Source organism: Lethenteron reissneri, chromosome 23 (genome assembly GCF_015708825.2).
Source record: "Lethenteron reissneri isolate LAM-NWPU_2019-01 chromosome 23, ASM1570882v1, whole genome shotgun sequence".
In the NCBI taxonomy this organism is placed as follows: Eukaryota; Metazoa; Chordata; class Hyperoartia; order Petromyzontiformes; family Petromyzontidae; genus Lethenteron; species Lethenteron reissneri.
Window position 1 is genome coordinate 11,049,523 of NC_083801.1, and position 20,319 is coordinate 11,069,841.

The 20,319-nt window shown below is 43.8% G+C and overlaps 1 protein-coding gene across 3 annotated transcripts in view; it reads left to right on the forward strand.

The window, feature by feature from the left end:
* Nucleotides 1-6,118: 6,118 nt before the first annotated feature.
* Nucleotides 6,119-20,319, forward strand: part of LOC133345971 (protein TANC1-like) — a 113,654-nt gene continuing 99,453 nt past the window's right edge. For all 3 annotated transcript variants that reach the window (XM_061557138.1, XM_061557139.1, XM_061557141.1), the window contains exons 1-2: nucleotides 6,119-6,215; nucleotides 9,307-9,363. The gene's annotated coding sequence lies outside the window, so the exon portion shown is untranslated. The remainder of the gene's footprint in view (nucleotides 6,216-9,306; nucleotides 9,364-20,319) is intronic.

The following is a 20,319-nucleotide window of genomic DNA, read 5'->3' on the forward strand; positions in this document are numbered from 1 at the left end:
CATCGACCAGTCAGAGCCGCAAATAGCCAAATAAAAAACCCGCACCGCACAACGGGAACTTGTGTCACCAACGTCACCAACGTGACACAAGTTACTGACAAAAGGGGCCTTTGATAGCACATCTCTGCGTCAGAAAGAACGTAACACATAATTTTTTACAGAATGCTGGGGAGTTTGGAGAAAGCGTGTTTTTCACAGTCATCGTGTGTCATTTAGATTGGAGGATTGACAAGCCAATGTCGCGTCATTTATCTCTGGCGTTTGCCTTTTCTCACCCATTCTCTCCATTCTTTCACAATATCCATCCACATCCCCTGCCTCGGCATAGATCATCACTGTATACAGGTAATGTTTGAGATTTATCAACATTTTAATTTGGTGCTGGAGGATTGGTTCTTGTGGCATTGTTTACTGTTTGTACCCGATGCCCATCCAGGTGTGTCCTCACCTGGTTTTATTAACGGTACTGTAACTTGATAACAATCCTTAGAGCAATGGTGAAAACAACATACAGTACTAATGATTTTCTGCTTGCAGCGCCTTTGCTGAAAGACACGACTAAAATGTCACTGAAGCAACCCTTGTAACCTCGTGGTGATCAACGTTCAGGTTTCCTGGTGGAAATTGTGCCCCCCCCCCCCCCATGTAAACTGTAGACTCCCACACGCTAATAAGCTGGTGTCAATGTATCATACACATCCCATGCAATAACTTGTCAGCCTCTATTGATACAAAAACGTCAATCTTATTTGAGTGATAAGTGACTGGAGCTAGAGTGATTGACATCGCAGGATCCAGCAGTGCATTGATAATGACCGATGATGAGAGTGATGAAACGACGTCGAGCTTGAAGACAGTTTATTCATTCGCCCAAGGTTTTTGTTCATTGGGGGAACTAAGTAACAACTGAAAGTCATTGTATTGTATCGACTTTAGCCATGCCATTTAAGTGTTCAATGGGCGACTCAAGGACCAACCGGCTCTGGCTGGAAGGGGTTGGAGGGGGGGATAAGTGCGGCTTTAGGAGATTCTGAAACCTCTTAGGAGCTACTTATCCTACGATGAGGGTCACAAAGGTGCGAGGCTACAGTACCGTCATACTTAATACGTCCTGTGCTTACTGTGAAGGACAGGACCAATTTCTTGTTCGTTTTTCTTTTTGAACCAGGTTACACAACCCCAGCGAGCGAGGACACAACAACATTTACCGAATCGGTGCCTGGTTTAATGTACAACAGTAAATGATCGCCCTTATATTTGAACCAAATATTTGAACCGTATATCTCCCGTGACGACGAGGGCCGAAATATCGTGCGTAAAAATCTAATTCGTCCATAAAATTCGCGCCCGTTTCTCATTTTCAACCGCGTGCGTCTGTGGGAGGCGATTACTGCAGAAAATGATGGAACAACCAAAAAACCAACATCGCCAACCCCTTGAAACCCTTCGTCTCGTTCCCTCCCTCCCTCTCTCTCTCTCCCCGACTCTCCATCTCTCTCTGGTGCGTTCCAAACAGATACAGCCGAGGCCGCCACGTGTTCCCGAGTGCGTGTCACGGCCGATGCGGGCGAATTGTCCCACTGCGTTGCGACACCCCAAAGGGTTGGGGGGTGGTGGTGGCGGGGTGTGCCAGGTGGCGGCGAGGTTGTTTGGAGGTGGGGTTGGTGGTTGTTGGTTTTGTTTCGAGTTGTATAAGGTAGGGCACGGTATGCTGGAGGAAGGAAAGGTGGGGGGGGGGGGGTAGTTTATGTAGGGTGCTATGTGGAAGGTGTATTTAAGTAGGATACAATGAGGATAATACACTACAATTGTATAGGACAGCGGATCTTACACCAGTGGGACGCGCCTCTTTTCCCGTGGAGGAGGGTGGGTTTCTGCACGGCTATAGTGCAGGAGCAATTTAGAATGAGCGCAGGGAAACATTGCACCCCCCCCACCACCACCCCTCTATTTGCGGCGACAAAACACAGCGAATGCACAAACAATTGCCTTACTAATTGATTCGAGGCGTGATGGACATGTGACCTCTCTGCACTGTGGCCTTAGTCACCTGCGTGTGGAAGGGGCGGAGGAGCACGGGAACCAGTTGTCTTGATTGGGGTCCGCAATGCAAATCACTTTTGAATCAATGATGTAGGGTATGGTACGGCATTAATACAAATTGCGTGTAGTTTATGTCAGAGTGGTGTATGGTGAAGTAGGGAGAGGGTATGTTTAAGTATTACACAGTTGGGATTGTTACATTATGTTGGTGTATCGGTATGGATAATGTAGGATAGGGTGGTTATGCATGAGTATTGTGAGAGTAAGAATAGAGTATGGGTAGGATTGGGTAAGGGTCGTTATTAGGGGTAGAACGATGTATACATTCATTAATTACTATTGATTGTAAATTGTTAAAGCTCGCGATCCATGCAATGAATCGCATGTGAAAGAATCAATGCTCCTTTTAAATTGATGTATGTTGAATGTAAAGGGTTCGTGGAACCTCTGCAGCAGCTAGAGGCCACTATATTCATCACAATAATAAAATAATAAATTCACGAATAGAATCACAACTTTTAATTGTTAAAATAATTTAAATCCCAAGAGGGTGTGGAGAATTGTTACAGGCTGACATGATAATAAGGCTAGGGTATGAATAGGTGGGATAGGGTGGCAGTAGATATGCAGGGTATGATATGGTGGGGTAGGGTATTACTAAGTGGGATAAATACAAAAAATAGAATAGGGTAAAGGTATTTATCGTGGTAGAATTTATACATTTCAGCAAGGTTTTCGATTGCATAGATAAATCCCACATAAGGTCATGCGGAGCTATGGCATATAAAATATATTCATCAGTGCCATGAATGATAGTTATGAAGGTTCATTGTGCTACATCAAAGCAGATACTGGAAACAACGATTGGGTTGATATTGTGAGCAGGGTCAGACATGACTGTCCTTGGTTTGATATTCAGTGGCATTAAACAGGGCTGTATAATTTCACCCTTTCCTTTTTCAACTGGTGGTTGGACTGTTCCACACAAAATTCTGTGGATATAATGAAACAAAATAGTGCTGTGAGATTATCAAAGGAAGATTTACTAACTTATACTTTAGGAAACGACCAACAATATTGCAGAAAATTAAGAGACAGTGGGTCTGAACATTTGGAAAATACTAAGTTTATGGAATGAGACACGAATGAAAAAATCTAATCATAAGAAAATAAATATATTAAAATTGGTTTCCTCTCAGCATAACTTAGAAAACTAATTACACATAACACCATCAAAAATGAGGTTAACATTAAAATTAGATGGGCATATAATGCATTTCAAGAAGTATATATTTGAACAGTAAACGTCTCAGCATAAAAAAAGCTACACACATTGGCATTTTTTACTAATGCAATCTGACCAATAAATGTTCTAAATTGAATCTTATAAACCAAGATGTGGATGTGTAACTCCAATGTGCTTGTTGTCTGGTTATATGGAACCAAAAATTTACCAATTATTGAAATTAAGTAAAAAATGTGTTTTGATAGCATATATCAAAGTAAAGTGATGGGAATAAAATGTCAAGTCACCAACATAAAACTTCGAGAATGCATGGGACAGAGAATACTTCAAAATTATGAGAATTCTGAGTTTTGGTCAGGTCATGGAAATGGAAAGGAACAGAATAGCAAATATTTTTTTAGAATGGTTACCAGGAAGAAATACAATAAGAAGACAGAAAAATCTGGAAAGACACCATGAAAGATTACTGCGTGGAGAAGATGTTCACCACGTAAGTTGAGACTGTAGTGGCGGAACTGTATCAACTCATGCTTCGAGGTGTGGTAAACATTACATAAGTTATGTAGGGTAGGGTATGGTGGGGTAGGATTAGGAGTGGAATTTCCTCAGCCTGCTGATACACAACTGCCCTTTGTGAGGCAAACGTTTACTATTCGTAGACATGGGAGACAATGAAGGAAACTTGACAGGAACGACAGATACAACACCTACTGTAGTGTAATAGTGAGGCTCACACGGGTAAAGCAGGGCCAAATTGAGGGTATGGGACGATGGATCCCCAACACACAATAACTCGATTGCACCTTACCTCCCACCATGACTTACTAGGAGCTAAAGTGCAATAGGAATGTGCTGTAATGGAGCCCTTAGGGGTAGGGGAAATTAGGGTGGAATAAGGCTAGCAATAGGGTGAGACAGAGATGTAACAGGTCTGTAGGGGTAGGTAAGGTGGGGGAGCGAATCAGGGTCGGAGATATGGTGGCATGTAGGTGTGCGGTGTGGTGTTGTGGGTCTCTAAGGGTTAAAGTAAGGTAGTAAAATGTCGGATAGGGGTGTATGGTTTCTAGGGATGAGGTTTGGTTGGTTCGATGGTATGTCAATGGCAGGTTATGTGGGATATGGGTATCAAGTTTGGTATGACAGAATCAGAATCTTTATTTTTCCTGGAGAAATTCAATGAGCCTTGAAGCTCTTTTTCACAGATGTCTAGTATTTTCACAGATGTCCAATAAACAGATTACGGTGTCCCAATGGGTGGGATCACAGTGGGAATGTAAGTGGCATAGAGGTATGGCCACCACTGGATGAATGCTTCTCTATGCCATGTCGGTCGTGTGAGTTGTTTGACCGTCTTTCGCCACGCTGGTCATTGGCGTGGGGATCAGGGGACATTGGTGTTTTTTTGCAGGGCTGGGTAAGATATCAGCTCAGATATCAGTCGCCACTGATGCTAGCCGTGGCCTGTTAGCCGTGGCCTAGAACTCAACTGTGCGCTAACTATTGTACCACCACGCCAGTGGGAAAGTAGGTGGGATAGGGGTATTATTAAGGTTATGGATGGGTTGCTCCGGGTGGATAAGGTGGGGTTGGCATCAGAATTGGGTGATGGTTGGGTGGGATAAAGATGTGGTGCGGGGTGGCCTTCCTCGAGGCAGGGGGGGGTGGGGGTAATGTTGAGTGGGGTGAGGGTGTGTGGAGGGTTCGTTAGGCGAGATGCAGAGGGTTTATTACCCTACAGCACTGTCCGTGGTGTGGCGTGTGCAAGGTTTGGGGGGTGAGCTCGGGCGAGACTGTGGGGGGTGGGGAGGGGGTGAGGTGGGTGGGGGGGTTGAGGTGGGGAAGGGGCATGAGGTGGGTGGGGGGGGGGTAGAGGTGGGTGGGGGGTGGAGATGGGTGGGGGGGGGTGGAGATGGGTGGGGGGGGGTGGAGATGGGTGGGGGAGGGGTTAGAGGTGGGTGGGGGGGGGTAGAGGTGGGTGGGGGGGGTAGAGGTGGGTGGGGGGGGTTTGAGGTGGTGGAGGGGGTTTGAGGTGGTGGAGGGGTTTGAGGTGGGTGGAGGGGTTTGAAGGTGGGGGGGGTAGAGGTGGGGGGTAGAGGTGGATGGGGGGGTAGAGGTGGGTGGGGGAGGGCTTGAGGTGGGGGCTTGAGGTGGGGGGTTGAGGTGGGGGAGGGGTTTGAGGTGGGTGGGGGGGTGGAGGTGGGTGGGGGGGTGGAGGTGGGTGGGGGGGGTGGAGGTGGGTGGGGGGGTGGAGGTGGGTTGGGGGGGGTGGAGGTGGGTTGGGGGGGGTTGAAGTGGGGGAGGGGTTTGAGGTGGTTGGGGGGGAGGGGTAGAGGTGGGGCGGGGTAGAGGTGGGTGGGGGGTAGAGGTGGGTGGGGGGTACAGGTGGGGAGGGGTAGAGGTGGGGAGGGGTAGAGGTGGGTGGGGGGTAGAGGTGGGGAGGGGTAGAGGTGGGGAGGGGTGGAGGTGGGGGGGGGGTGGAGGTGGGTGGGGGGGTGGAGGTGGGTGGGGGGGTGGAGGTGGGTGGGGGGTGGAGGTGGGTTGGGGGGGGGTTGAAGTGGGGGAGGGGTTTGAGATGGTTGGGGGGGAGGGGTAGAGGTGGGTGGGGGGGTAGAGGTGGGTGGGGGGGTAGAGGTGGGTGGGGGGGTAGAGGTGGGTGGGGGGGTAGAGGTGGGTGGGGGGGTAGAGGTGGGTGGGGGGGTAGAGGTGGGTGGGGGGGTAGAGGTGGGTGGGGGGGTAGAGGTGGGTGGGGGGGTAGAGGTGGGTGGGGGGGTAGAGGTGGGTGGGTCTCCTCACCTCCCCTCCCCCTCGACGCCCCTCCCCCACCCCCCACCGCTCTCCCCGTCCCCCTCCGCACTGCGATCCGCGGCGCCCGCGGCCGCCGCTCACAGAGAGCCCCAGCGCCGCGCCGCGTGGATGGACGATCCAGGTGGGGGAACGATGATCGCTTTTTATTGTTTTTACCGTTACACAGACAAACGTCACCATTGAGGATGTTGCCGCTTTCGTTCTCGCCGATGGCGTTGAGCAACGCGGAGCACACGAGGCGCATAGGCAGGGAGAGGAGAGGAAGCGCGCACACGTGTTGGTGGTGGTGTAGCAATGGGGGGTGTCTCTCTCTCTCTCTGGGTGGTTGTGTGGCAGCAGCAGCAGCTTGAGAGGGACGAGGCGAGTGTTGGGCGCTCCTGGAGGATGCTGCTGATGATTGTGCTGCTGCTGCTGATTGTGCTGCTGCTGCTGATTTTGCTGCTGCTGCTGATTATGCTGCTGCTGCTGATTTTGCTGCTGCTGATTTTGCTGCTACTGCTAATGATTTTGCTGCTGCTGAATTTGCTGATGCTGCTGCTGATGCTGCTGCTACTGATTTTGCTGCTGCTGATTTTGCTGCTGCTGATGATGATTTTGCTGCTGCTGATGATGATTTTGCTGCTGCTGATTTTGCTGCTGCTGCTGATGATTTTGCTGCTGATGATGATTATGCTGCTGCTGATGATTTTGCTGCTGATGATGATTTTGCTGCTGCTGATGATGATTTTGCTGCTGATGATGATGATTTTGCTGCTGATTGTTTTGCTGCTGATGATTTTGCTGCTGATGATGATGATTTTGCTGCTGCTGCTGATGGTTTTGCTGCTGATGATTTTGCTGCTACCACCCCAGCCACGAGCCGGGGCAGTGGGGGGGGAGCTCTGCTCTCGACTTGATGATGTTGATGATGTGTTGATGATGTGTTGATGTGAGATGGCAACAAATGTCGCGATTACGATGTGTATCCGACGAACGGCAAATGTAGCATCCGCGACTCTCATGGGTTTACCGTCACACACACATTCACACGTGTTATATATATCTGCACACACACACACACGGATGCTGTAAACTGTTGTGTATTTATACACGGCAGACGCATGTATACTGCCTTGTGTATACAGTAACACACGCTGCAGGTATGCAATTGCAATGTACAGTCCTCCGTCAATCCACTGCTGGATGAATGCCTCGCCACGCCGTCCGTGTGGGTCGTGTGGGTTTGTTTGACTGTACATCGCCACGCTGTGGTCATTGGTGGTGGTGGGTTCAGATTTCATTCGTCACCGATGTCAGCCGTGCTCTGGAACTGAACCAAGGTAGCCGGGTCTGTAGCGCAGTGCGCCAATTGATGTACCACAATGCCAACGCGCCATGTGCGTGTACCACGACTTGTACCTCAACAGAGGAGGTGGATGGAGGCACGGAGATGGAAGAGATGCAGGAACATGGAAGGGCGGGGGGGGAGGTGCAAGGATTGTCGGGAAGAGGCAGAGAAATTAAGGGAGATAGAGAGATGCCCGGTTGATGGATAGGTGCAGGCAGATGAAAGAGATTCAGGGAGATGGAAGAGATGCAGGGAGATGGAGACATGCCCAGGAGATGGAGAGATGCCAGGAGATGGAAGAGATGCCGGGAAATGGAGAGATCCAGGGAGATGGAGAGATTCAGGGAGATGGAAGAGATGCCGGGAAATGGAGAGATCCAGGCAGGTGGAAGAGATGCAGGGAGATGGAGGAGATTCTGTGAAATGGAGAGATCCAGGGAAATGGAAGAGATGCCGGTTGATGGAGAGATGCCTAGGAGATGGAAGAGATTCAAGGGGATGGAGATATCCAGGGGGATGGAGGAGATGCCGAGAGATGAAGAGATGCAGGGAGATGAAGAGATGCCGGGAGATGAAGAGATTCAGGGAGATGAAGAGATTCAGGGAGATGAAGAGATTCAGGGGGATGGAGAGATTCAGGGAGATGAAGAGATTCAGGGGGATGGAGAGATTCAGGGAAATGGAAGAGATGCCGGTTTATGGAGAGATTCAGGGGGATGGAAGAGATTCAGGGGATGGAGAGATTCCGGAGGTGAACCAGGGAGACGGAGGGATGAAGGGAGGGGGGTGGATGCAGGGAGATGGAAGAGATCCCGGGGGATGGAGGAGATGGAGGTGAACCAGGGAGACGGAGGGATGAAGGAAGGAAGGAAGGGGGGGCATGCAGTGATGCATGGAGAGATGGAGGTGGCGCTCGGGAACTCCCCGCGTGTCTTGCCCGGGCAGAGCCGGGCAGGGACGGCGCCGCACGTGTCCACACTCGCCGAGAGCCCTGGGGCGACAAGCTTCGGCTTGGGCTCCTCGGAATCTGAATAAGAAAAAGGAAACTTAAGATAGATTTCAAACGTACGTGTACATAAATACTGTCGACAAAAAAAATACCCACCCCAACCGTAATTCCCCACTCGAGTTGCAGTGCCATTGATGCAGCATGCACACAGTCGTATACAAGTGGCACGGTGGTTGTGCTTGTTTGTATTTGGCTTAAATGTTGTCACTGGATGCCTAAGTAGGATACAAGTTGTCTATTTTAGGACGATGATCAATTAGCGATCCATCACAAAATCGAAAGTCTGTACAGGAGGCAGCTGAAGAAGCGATGCTAAGCCGGACAATTTTGACAATTCACACTTCTTAATTAAGTTCCTTTATACGTACAATAGAGAGTTGTTTTAATTGCCAGCATTTTTTAAAATCCCATTTGTGAACAAAAAAAATGTTTAAAATTATGCCTTTCATTATAATCAGACCAAAGGCCATTTGGGACATTCAGTCCCTTTTGCAAAGGAAACATGAGATAAAGACAAGTTGTAAATTGCACTACTTTAAGTGTTTTCATTAGCTCTGAGGCGATTGGAATCTTTTTTTATTCGGCAAATGCAAATTCCAGCAGTGTATTGCACATTCCTGTATTCGTATCTGGTACAGTAGATTTTGAGAGTGTTAAATACCGTGTGCATCCCAATCAATGTTCTGTAGTTCATTGTGAAACGTATAACATTGTCGAACTCAAAATTGTAGATGGAGAAGCTATGGCAAGTTGTTTAGCATAATGCCCTCTGAACTTGCCAATACTGTACTGTAACATTATTCCCCGAGTTGAGAATGTAAACGATATATTAATTTGCATTATATAGAGATTATCAACTTTATCTCTCGCTTTCAGAATCCTGTTTCCTGTCGTGGACAATTGCCTCATTCAAGTAAAACTCCTTGAAGGGTGGTAAGTGTGCATTGTCCAGGAGCCTAAGTGACCACAGCTCCTAGTGTCACACACACACACACTGCTCGTCGTGGGTTAACACACTTGTCTATTTGAAAGTAGAATTGGTCCTAATTAGGAGACGTGAAGTCTATTTATACAGGTGTGGTGTCTCCTGTTGTTTAATGTTGTGCCTACTTGGCTACGTGACTGTCACTCCGGTCCAGCTGCAAAGTTTAATCGGCAGATGACTGATTTTTCATGTTCTCTTTCTGACCTCCCACGGTGTGGGAACGTGTAATTGCTAATTCATCATGTGAACTATAGTCTCATCAATAACGTTGACTATATTATTATTTTGTGTCATGTATGTATGTATGCATTCTATAGTTTTGTTTGAAACTAGGACCAATGTCGAACAGAAAAGGCACATGCTATTAACAGTTGGCAGTTCATCTGCATTGGGTTAAGTAAGACTCACTGCTGATGATAAAAACTGAATGTTTAAACTGGTCCAGCATTTTCTTGTTTTAAAGCAATGCTGCTGATAAAATAACTCCCAAAAGGCCATGTGGTCGATGGGATCTGTAAGAAAAAAAGGTGGATTTATCATGCGGAGCTACAGAATGTAGGAAGGTGGCATATTGTCTGCTTAGTTATTTAGTTATAAAATTGTTATTTTGTACCATAGTGTATTCCAGTGCACCATTCTCAAAATACTCAAAGTGTGCTGAATAGGAATTACATCATTGTACTGTGTTCTTAATAACAGACGCTACCTCTAAAATGTGTTCATATACATGACGGGGACAACACCTGACTGAACTGGCAGTGTTAATGACGCCTCTTTGCATGTGGTCATTAATTGTGTCCCACAACCTAAAGGCTGTTGCTGGTTTTCCTAACTTAATGTGTGCTTGTACGGCATACACCTTGAGTGCCTGTCACATATGCACATGTTTATCTTATTATTTCTATACACCCACTTAAAGTTGACTTCAATTGTTGTCGGGGCCAGTTTCCAAGACTTACAATTTCCTGTGGCGAAAAACGAATCCAACGTTAATTGTAAAACTCCATAAAGCAGTTTAAGCCAGAAAAACAGTCGTGTACTGTGCATATGGGCCACCGGTTTTCGTTGTAGATAAGCAGACTTGCATCTCCCTGTACATGAGGGTGGAACGATTTCATTTCAGAGGTGACAGATTGATTCAAGAACGTTTTACATTGTGGTAAATAATAACGCTTCTCGTGACTACAGGGGTGACATGAACCCTTAACATACAACATACTTAAAACATCGAAAAACATACATTCGCACAATTCGATGCATGTATCATAAGCTAAAGGTTTTGACGCTATTGACGCATTGTTACAACTCCACTACGATACGCTACTGGAGGGTAACTGTACAGTGTACATGAATGTACAAATTTACAGTAAATGTTTTTTGGTTATTTTAGATGTGCCTACTGTATATGTGACACTATTCGGTCAAATGAAGGAATCCCACAGTATGTGTGATGCAGTATTTCCTGGAAGCTAAGGAGTTTGCACTTAAGCCCTAATCCTTATAAAGGCAATTCTGGGTATTTAAAGATTAGGATAATACTGTGGATGGTACTTTTCATGGTATTTGCCCAGGGATCTGGCTGTTTTAATTGAAGTCAAAAAGTTGTGTCTTCATATGATGATTCGTTTAACCATTGAGCTGCTGTAAATCCAACAGTGCCTTCTCCATGTGTTCAGGAATCATTTTGATTGTTTTTACTCAGAAGGCAATGTGCTTTGTACCAATAGTGCGTAAGACATTACCACACGGCACTCTAATATTGTTGTTCCGTACAGCAAAGCTTTGCTGTACGTAGACAAAACTCTGCATTATCCCTTGTGAGAAACCCACACAACATGCAGAACGTCAAGGTTTAGCTATTTAAACATTTTTACAAACTTCGCTATGGCATTGTGTAAAACGTTGGCCTCTGTGTTGCTACATGAACTGAGTTGGTATTTGTTTTCTTATTAGGGCGTGGGAATTTTGTGTTAATTATGGTAGGAACCAAGGTGAGGGAAGGTATGGTCCCACTTGTGGCATGTCTTAACGCATCCTGGGGCTGTGATCTCACATCATGTTCATCTGGTTTTCAGAACCGAAAGAAATGTGGTATTTAAAGGGACTGGCGAATCAGCTGATGCGTTACACTCGCCAGCCTTGCTGCATCACATTAATGGGCTGGCCGCTTTATTGTGGGCTGTTACTTTCCCGTCCGTTTGTTGTAACCTAACCGTGGTACACTCTATGGCAAATGTATTCTTGTGAAAGCACCAAAGTTCATACTTTGTAGTCTTGTATCATGACTGCAGTATTAACATTTACCAAATAACCCATTGCCTAAAATATTTGCTTTGGGGAAAAAAATGTACTGTCCTTTCGTTGGAAACTTTCTTGGTTGTCTTTCATTTCACTGCATACAGTACTGACCAGCGATGATCTCGACTTGGATATAAATCACAAGAAACACAGTGTTGCTATAAAACATGTTTTAGCGCAGTTGCTCATCTGTGTGCCATTTTAAACACCATACCGGAGAAACACTGCCAACAATAATACAAAATAAAAAATCACCGAGAGAAACACGTGTCCACATAACCAACCATGGACACGCACAATACAGGCAGCATCTACATTACTTCTCAGTGTGCCCAAACTCTCGCTGAAGTTACTTAGAACGTTTTATTACCTGGGTCAGTATTTGGGGTCAGTACAGTCCCGTGGACAGGCCCTCCCTGGCGTGCTTCGGGGTGTGGGAGAGGAAGGGCAGAGGAAACGCCTGTGGGCCCCACAGTGGAAATTGGCGCAGCTTGGAAAGAATGCACTATTGTGTCAAGCCGTACTCTAGACGTTTGCGTATTGATCATACCAACAGCTAGGTGGTATTTAAGCAACTTTCTTTAACGTGAAAAAATGTCTCTGCCCAAGACCGACTTGTAATACTACAAACAGTTTTGTATTGATCTGGTGGAGCTGTAGAAAATGTGTGCGCTCTGGTATTGTGAAAGTACCGGATTATCAAAACGAATCAACATACAGAGTATTCTACATATTTTGTCTTCAAAAAGGATTTCTTGCTTGGAACTAAAATTTGTCAGAACAAAATCCAACAATTATGTTATTATGGCTTGGACATCCATACAATTCAGTAAAGTACTCTATCCAATAATTATTTACGTACACCATTTTGGTGTGGTTACAACACAAAGATGTAACTTGTGCAAACAAATTTTGGCTTGGCATTGCCAGCCACACTCATGGCTGACAAAAAAAAACCCGTTGCGCCCTGTGCATGGACCATTGAAGCAATGAGTTCGTTGCCCCGAGTTGTGATCATTTGCTCCTTTCTTATTGACCGGTTGACCTTTCCAGCCACTCCTTTTTAACTGTAACTGTTGCCTTGGAGACTATTTTACCAGGTCTGTTGTGCGTGGAATGGGAAAGATTGCTCATGTTTATCCTGGCAATGGCAGCGTGACTCTGCTGAGCCAGGCAATGGGAGGGTGTCATCTTGAAATGTGCATTGCTTAAGATTGTGATGTTTTCAGTGATTTCACAGCAATGTTTTCTTGCCATTTTTTTTCATGAGTAAATTTATTATACACATCACTTTGTCAATCCACTGCTGGAGGAAGGAATCTCAACACCATACTTTACTAATCTGGTCAGTGCAGGTTTGTGAAGGGGGAAGCTCCAGGACCAGATACGTGGAGTTTATTGGCAAATTGATCATATTATGCCTAATTGTATTTTCACGGTCAAGTCAATTCGTGGATAGTAGGATCCGTGATATTTGTACCCCACATCACTGCAGATAAGAGGAGTTGTACAGTACTGTATTAAGTATTTTAATGCTATGCATGTTGGCCTTCCTTGGCTTGACTGTAAAAATAACTACGATACTGTGGAACAACCAACAAAACCTAATAAAGCCCTTAATTAAACGAAATGTTACTTTTGATCGTTACTAATTCGATAGAGCACTCTTTTATTTTCTGAAAGCCTTTGGAAGTACGGTCATTTAATTAGCAAAATGTTACTACATTCTTTTTAATAAACTACATACCAATGCAATGGCCTTGTGCTGGTTTAGTGGTCCATCAAAGGTCTTCGAGGTCATGGGATTCCATTTCCCATGGCTGGCTTTTTGCCAGACGTTTAAAATTATAGGATAACTGTGTCTGAGCGGTAATCAGCTCTAAAGAGTGAACATTTAGTTCAAAACATAAAATTAGTCTTCTTGGTTCTTTCGGTAAAGTCTGTTTTTTATTATTTTATTATTTCCCTTCGACGTGATTTTACCGAAAGAACCAAGAAGATGAATCCCTGCAGTCACGAAAGCTTTAAATCGAAAATTTAAATTAGTGTGCCCTTGGTACTGATTGATCTCTGCACATACAGATTACCGTGCAATATCGCATTAGTTTATATTCAAGATGTGACATGTGCACAGTGCCTAAATATGTACTGTATTTGGTCAGACACAAAATTTCAAACTTTGTAACAATGCCAATTTATAATTTTAATGCAAGTAAAATAGGCCACGCTTATGAATAGGGCAAGTTAATCGTGTCTGACCCCGTCAAACACAGCCTGATGGAATTTAATTCTGTAGGGATTTTACACTGTGTATGCCACACAAAGACCGGATTATGAGTTTCGTGTGGTATAGAAACATGACTTTATGATATTTTTTTCTATTGACTTTCTTTTTTGCTCTTGCACTGTAATAATTCTGTAGAAAGTTTCTGTTGAGATATAGCTTCCATGTACATTACCATACACTTGTGTGTATTGTTATTCTTGAACTTACGATTTTTTAAAAGCTTGTTTCAAACATGCATTATTTTATGACATTTGTGTTCTATAACACATACTGTGTGTCACATACGTTTTTTCATGACAGTATGTTTGGTTTGTTATAAGATACTTTTGGTCAGGTATAACCATGAGTGCTTGCATTCACGAAACTTCCTAAGCAGCAATGCTGACTTAGCTGCTGTGTTATGCAGTGTATTTAAAAGCATATACTATAATTAATTTGATTCATTACTCCACTTCTTTTTTATTTAAACATAGTCTACAGCTTACAACATTACTTATTTTTGTTAAGGTCATGGAGTTTTTCATCTGTGGTTTGGCCCTGTGTGATGTGTTGTTATTACTCATGAGAATTGTCAGGCATCTTTAAAGTGCCGCCCGTGTGTTCTTGGCACCTTTAAAGAGCAATTAAGTCAAATTATGGGTTCAACCATGACTTGCAAATTTAAATGAAAAGTCTCAACGGAATTTACGTGCTGAAACTTAAATTGGATTTATTTGTACTTCAAATTAACTTTTTAGTACATCACGGCTATTGCACCGAAGGATTACAAACATGATGATGCTGGGAATGTTAAGCCTTTGAAAATGTGGCATTCGCAAATGTTGAAACGCAGTCTTTGCAGAATATATCATCAACATGAACGGTTTTCTCTGTTGCTGTGATCTCATTGCGGTGCTTTGGATTTCCACTTAACTTTGAACTCGTGGCCTTGAATTCCATCAGAGATTATATTCTCATGTTAGCAGTTATTGCTGCATTATATATTTTTACCAATGAAAAACGAGGTCCCAAAGCCATCTCCGTGCCTCAGCAACCAATTTATTTTTAACTCCCTAGGAATGCACACAGCTTGCCACTCACTGGCCAAGGGTGCTATGGCTAGACGAGGGTGTGTGTGGTGAGACTTGGGTTGGGTGTGTGGTGTGTGGCTGCCACTTGTGACCAAGCTTGTCCTGGCAGAAGATCTCATTTGTTTGCTGTGCAATTGTGGTTGTTTGCATCTTGTGTGTCACTGTCACAACAAACAGTGGTCATTTATCTGTTTCCTCTGGCCTTCTCCCCCCCCCCATTTCACAAATGCTTGGAGCACCATGTTCACTTAAAAAGGCTGCTTAAGTTTGGTGGTACAGAATTCTTCCATGTGCGAGTTGAATCACCGGTACATTCCACAGTATCATGGAAGTGATGTCCAGTCTGACAATGTTGACTTTGCATGTCTTTATTTTCTTCTAAATATAAGCATAAATATGACTGATCTAGTTTAATATAATTAAACCCTTGCCATATTCATTTATGTATCGTGAGTTATTTTATTTAAGGGTACAGAGTTTTTGGTAAATACATTTACTGTAAAGTATTTAGCGTTTTGTTCTGCTTTTGCTTCCTAGAACCTTATTTAAAAAATATTCTTTAAAGTTTTTTTGGGACTACCTAAATTGATTACTCATTAATGTATGTAGTCCAGTGGAGGCCAGTTAGTTTATTTTATTCAACACTTTTTCTACTTCTACATTTCAATACAAGGGCCATGTTCCTCTCAGAAACGCCTATGTTGTGGTGTCCCACAATGCTCCATCCTCAAGCACCTGCTTTTCTCCAGTATATCTCAGATGTCTTGAGAAAACCATTTCCTGTTTTAGTGTCAACTTTAATTTCTTTGGTGATGACACCCAGCTGTATATTGACTGCATGAAGCCATCCTCACGGTCTACTCTTTCATCTGTCCTTTATGTTGTCTCACTGTATTTGGACCCAGCTTCCAGCTAAATTTTGGAAAACAAAAGTACGTATCCTCATTAGCAAAAGGTCCAAGACTCCAGTTTTGAGTGCACCATCACATCCTGACTCAAATTATGAATGATCTTTTTTAGTCTCCCCAAATTCGGTATCTTTGAACTCCAGATGATCTTAAATGCCAGCAGTAGCAGATGTTTTACCTGCACCCATAACTGATACCAGATCACCTTATTATTCCAGTCCCTCCTCTCACTCTGTGCAATTCCAGGTCAATTACAGGATCGCACTCACCATCTTCAAGATCTACCATTTACTCGCCCCCTGCCTGTCTATCTCATCTTATCGCACTCGATTCCCTTCCATGCACCATACACTTCAACAACCAAGGATTTTGTTTAAGAATTCAGTTAGCATTTGCTCAGAGGGAGCTTACTCATTCTTCTCTGCTGTCCTCATGGTCTGGAACTCCCCTCCCCTCTGTAATTTGTGCTGTCAACTCCCTGTCCCTGTTCAAGTCCAGGCTAAAGACCTTCCTGTAACTGACTGCCTCTCTCTATCAAATATATGTGCCCACTGTCCCTGTACAGCCTCTTGAGGTGTGATCAAATTCAGGTGCTACATATATGAACATGGTTTTGAATCATACTCGGCAATTGGGCAATGTAGAATAAGTGGAAACACTGCAGTAGGATCAAGATACTGTCTTGTGAAAGCCCCTTCCGAAACAATGATAATACCATGAAGGGTGTAACAATATAATCCCTACTCCCAGTGGTTCCATATAGTCACAGTGATTTAATATTTTTGTCTCCTTTTCACCATCTCATTTGTTTTGTTTTTATTCAGCCTTGTTTGTACAGTTTTATTCTCTCATCAGCCTAAAATGTGGCATACTGATTATTTGCATGTCCTAATCGTCCATGATTAAGGCCTCCACAAGCAGCCACCAAGTCCCCATGTTCCAACGATATAATGATCCATCCAGTTCCTGTACATGATCCGACCGTATTACTTCATCGCCAGAGTGGGTGTCCTCTTGGACATGTGCCCTACTTCATCTAACACTTCGTTGTTAGTCTTGATCACTGGCCATCATTCATAATCAGTGTCATATCAGGTCATATAAATATTTACATCTTCTTTTCCACAATTTTCATGTAATTTTAATAAATAATAAAAACATGTATTGACAAGAACCGTGAGAACCAACTTTAATCAACACGTCTTTGCAAAATTATTATGAAACAATTTCTGACCTTTGTAAAGATGCATATTTGGATTTGCCTCGGTTAGAGCCTTGGATACTGAGAAAAAAAAACTCCGTTTTAGTTCATTGCCCATTACCACTGGGCCTCACATTTTACGGTCAGCGGGTGGGAAAAATATTGGAAGCTGTTATGGTTCAGTTACCAACGATTGGTTTAAAGTTTCTGAGTGTAAAGTGGATGTTACTACAATGCACTTGGAAAGCAAAATTGAAGATGGATGAAGAGTTGATGGATGCGAGTTGTGTAAGAGCTGCAGCCTAAATCACTTTAGGGTTGACAACAGGGGTTTTGTGCAGTGGTTATTCAGCCAGTCACATGTGAATGCTTCTATAGACTTGGTTGTATTATAAAATGATGTGTTCAAGTGGTTTATTTTTAATTCACTAAAACCTGCGCCTTGTTGGTTGCAGTTATCCTCCGAAGTTGCGTGTACCTTGAGGCTTGGACATTTGTAGTCTATATGGCGTTATTGTTGCGACCAGTATGCAATAATCCATTTTAACAACATATAATTCGCATACATGTTCCGTAGTTGGCAAACTGGGGCTGTATTGTGCTGGAGGAATGGGGAGAAACGGATGACTGGAGCCCAGACATTTCCTTCAGGAGTTTACCATACCTGGTCACTCCGATTAGGGCATTGTTTGGTGACAATACGTGACCAAAATAGCATGTTTTCTTAACTGCCGTATTCAGAAAATATATCGCTTAATGTTTCCTTGCTATTATTTAGGAGCTAATTTTGAGTGCCATTGAATTATATAAGACAAACAGTACTAGTGTACAGTACTATTGTATTGTATGTTTTGTAGTTTTGAAGGGCCATTGCCTGAAATGTTGTCTTTTATATATTTTTTTTCTTTTAAGGGCGCAGTGTTATTGACAAATGTGAGGTTTTTTAGTTTGTTCATTATACTTGTGCCCAACTAAGCATCATCTATATTCTATAAACACTCGATGTTTTATGTTTGTCTTCTGATGCAACTTTGGAGACATTTTAACAAGGTTTCAGCAGTGGATTAGCAACTGTTAGCCAGATATACATATTTCGTCTGAAATTCGTAATTTATTTTGGTCCTTCTTTTCAGCACTTACAGATGGGGAGAGTATTTTGTAGGCGTCATGTATGACGACCGAGCGTTTGGATTTGCATACGTCTGATAATAGGAAAATCCAACCACTGCAGAGAAATGCATTTTGTTTTCATGACTTAGCCATGGGGGGGGGCGAGGGGGGTTAGACTTTTGTTGGCTTCTAAAGGCCATGTGATATACAGTACCTCGGCTGAACGTTTTGTCCAAAGATGGAGACTTCAGGCAATGCTGATCCCCCGGAGTTAATACTTGTGGGCAAAATTCAATTGAACTGCGGCCAAGAATGAAAAAACACAGCGCCACCAAGTGAGTCTTTGCTGCAACGTGTCGAGCGAGCACTTGTGCTGAGCTGTCCCAAGATTTGCAGGGTAGCCTCAGAGACCTTGCGGCAGCCAGCATCCTCCGGGAGCATTGGTGCACAACATTTAACTGATATCTATTTTTAAGCTCTCCACTTCATCAGGAGACTCAGAGATATTTATATATGTAGATAATATTGTGTGTGCAATGTAGTGACATTTGCATTTTTATAAAAACCCTTTTGTCAGTGCTCGATGACTATATATTATTTTATCATACTTCACCATGCTGGCTATTGCGGGTTGGTGAAGGCGTGGAGCATAGAAACACAGCACAACAATGGAGTTTTCTGCACTGCCCCCTGATGCCCACAGCATCACCCCTACAGCAGTCTATAATGCATGGTGGTCACGCATCCAAGGACTATCCTGGCCTATCCTTGCTCAACAAGCCTATACTATTCGGCAAATGTAAATCTGAACAGTTAGCATGCATTCCATAAGATACGTATCAAATGTATTTTTTTTTACATTTGGTGTTGAGTTGTTTTTTTTCCTTTGGTAATAACGATCGTGTGGCAGGACAAATGAAAACATGTGTTTCCTTCTTTCTCTGCGCACTGATGTACCTTAAATTGCATGACCGTGTAGCGATTGACAATGAATCAATTTGCTTTGGTTGCAGCAGTTAAAGCCTTCATAAATCCTTCCGCCTCTGCTGGAACACATTACCCAGCGAACTGCCGAAGATCACAGCACAGACTCTTATTCTTTTTTAAGCATTTAATACCACAGAGAACTCGGCCATTTGAAGGAACCTTGAACTATTTATGAAGCTTAGAAAACACGCAAAGCTTCAATATATCTGAATTGCTTTTCATGGGCAAAATGTACTTTTACAATACAAAATTTACAATACAGTCTTGTGCATTGTTGTGAATTACAATGTTTAGTGAGCTATTTACTTGTGTTATACGACAACATGTTGTTTTGGAATTGATCACTAACCACCCAACTTCCCCTATAAAGAATACTGTACAGTATTTAGGAATCTCTCTGTAAACCTCGATGTATCCTGAAGGGTGGTCGGCTGAAATGTTGAGATCTTCCTTCTCACTAGCAATATTTTTATTATTTTATTATTTCCCTTCTACGTGACTTTACCGAAAGAACCAAGAATTAAAAAAAACTCTTCTTATTTTTAATTCACCTGTAGCACTGTTTATTTAATGCCATTGTCTCGTGTGAGTTTTAAAGCTGGATAAATACCATCTGCTGAACTCTCCAGATTGTAGGAAGCCAATACTGTCATGATTGACCTATCAGAGTATATTCTCGCCATAGCAATGTTGAATTTCTACCATCGGCTCTGGACCATTACTGGAGTTGAACAGAAAACTGAACTTAAAATAGCTTGTAGGCACTTAGACGTGATGATTTCTTTTGGCGAAGATAAGTTCACTGTTGTAGTGTTTGGTGGAAGGGGCCAGATGCCCATCTTGGCAGAATGCGTGCACACTGATGGAGAGTCTGTGATCGCGGTCTGTTGGGAGGAAAACCGTTCCAGCAGATGAGAATCGTGTTCAATAATCTCCCTTCCCACGACTGCCGGCATTGCCGTTTTGTAAGTCATTGTTATTGTCTGCGTTTTAACATTTTTGCAAATCTCAGCAACGCACATGTGTAGTGGCTTGGCGACTCT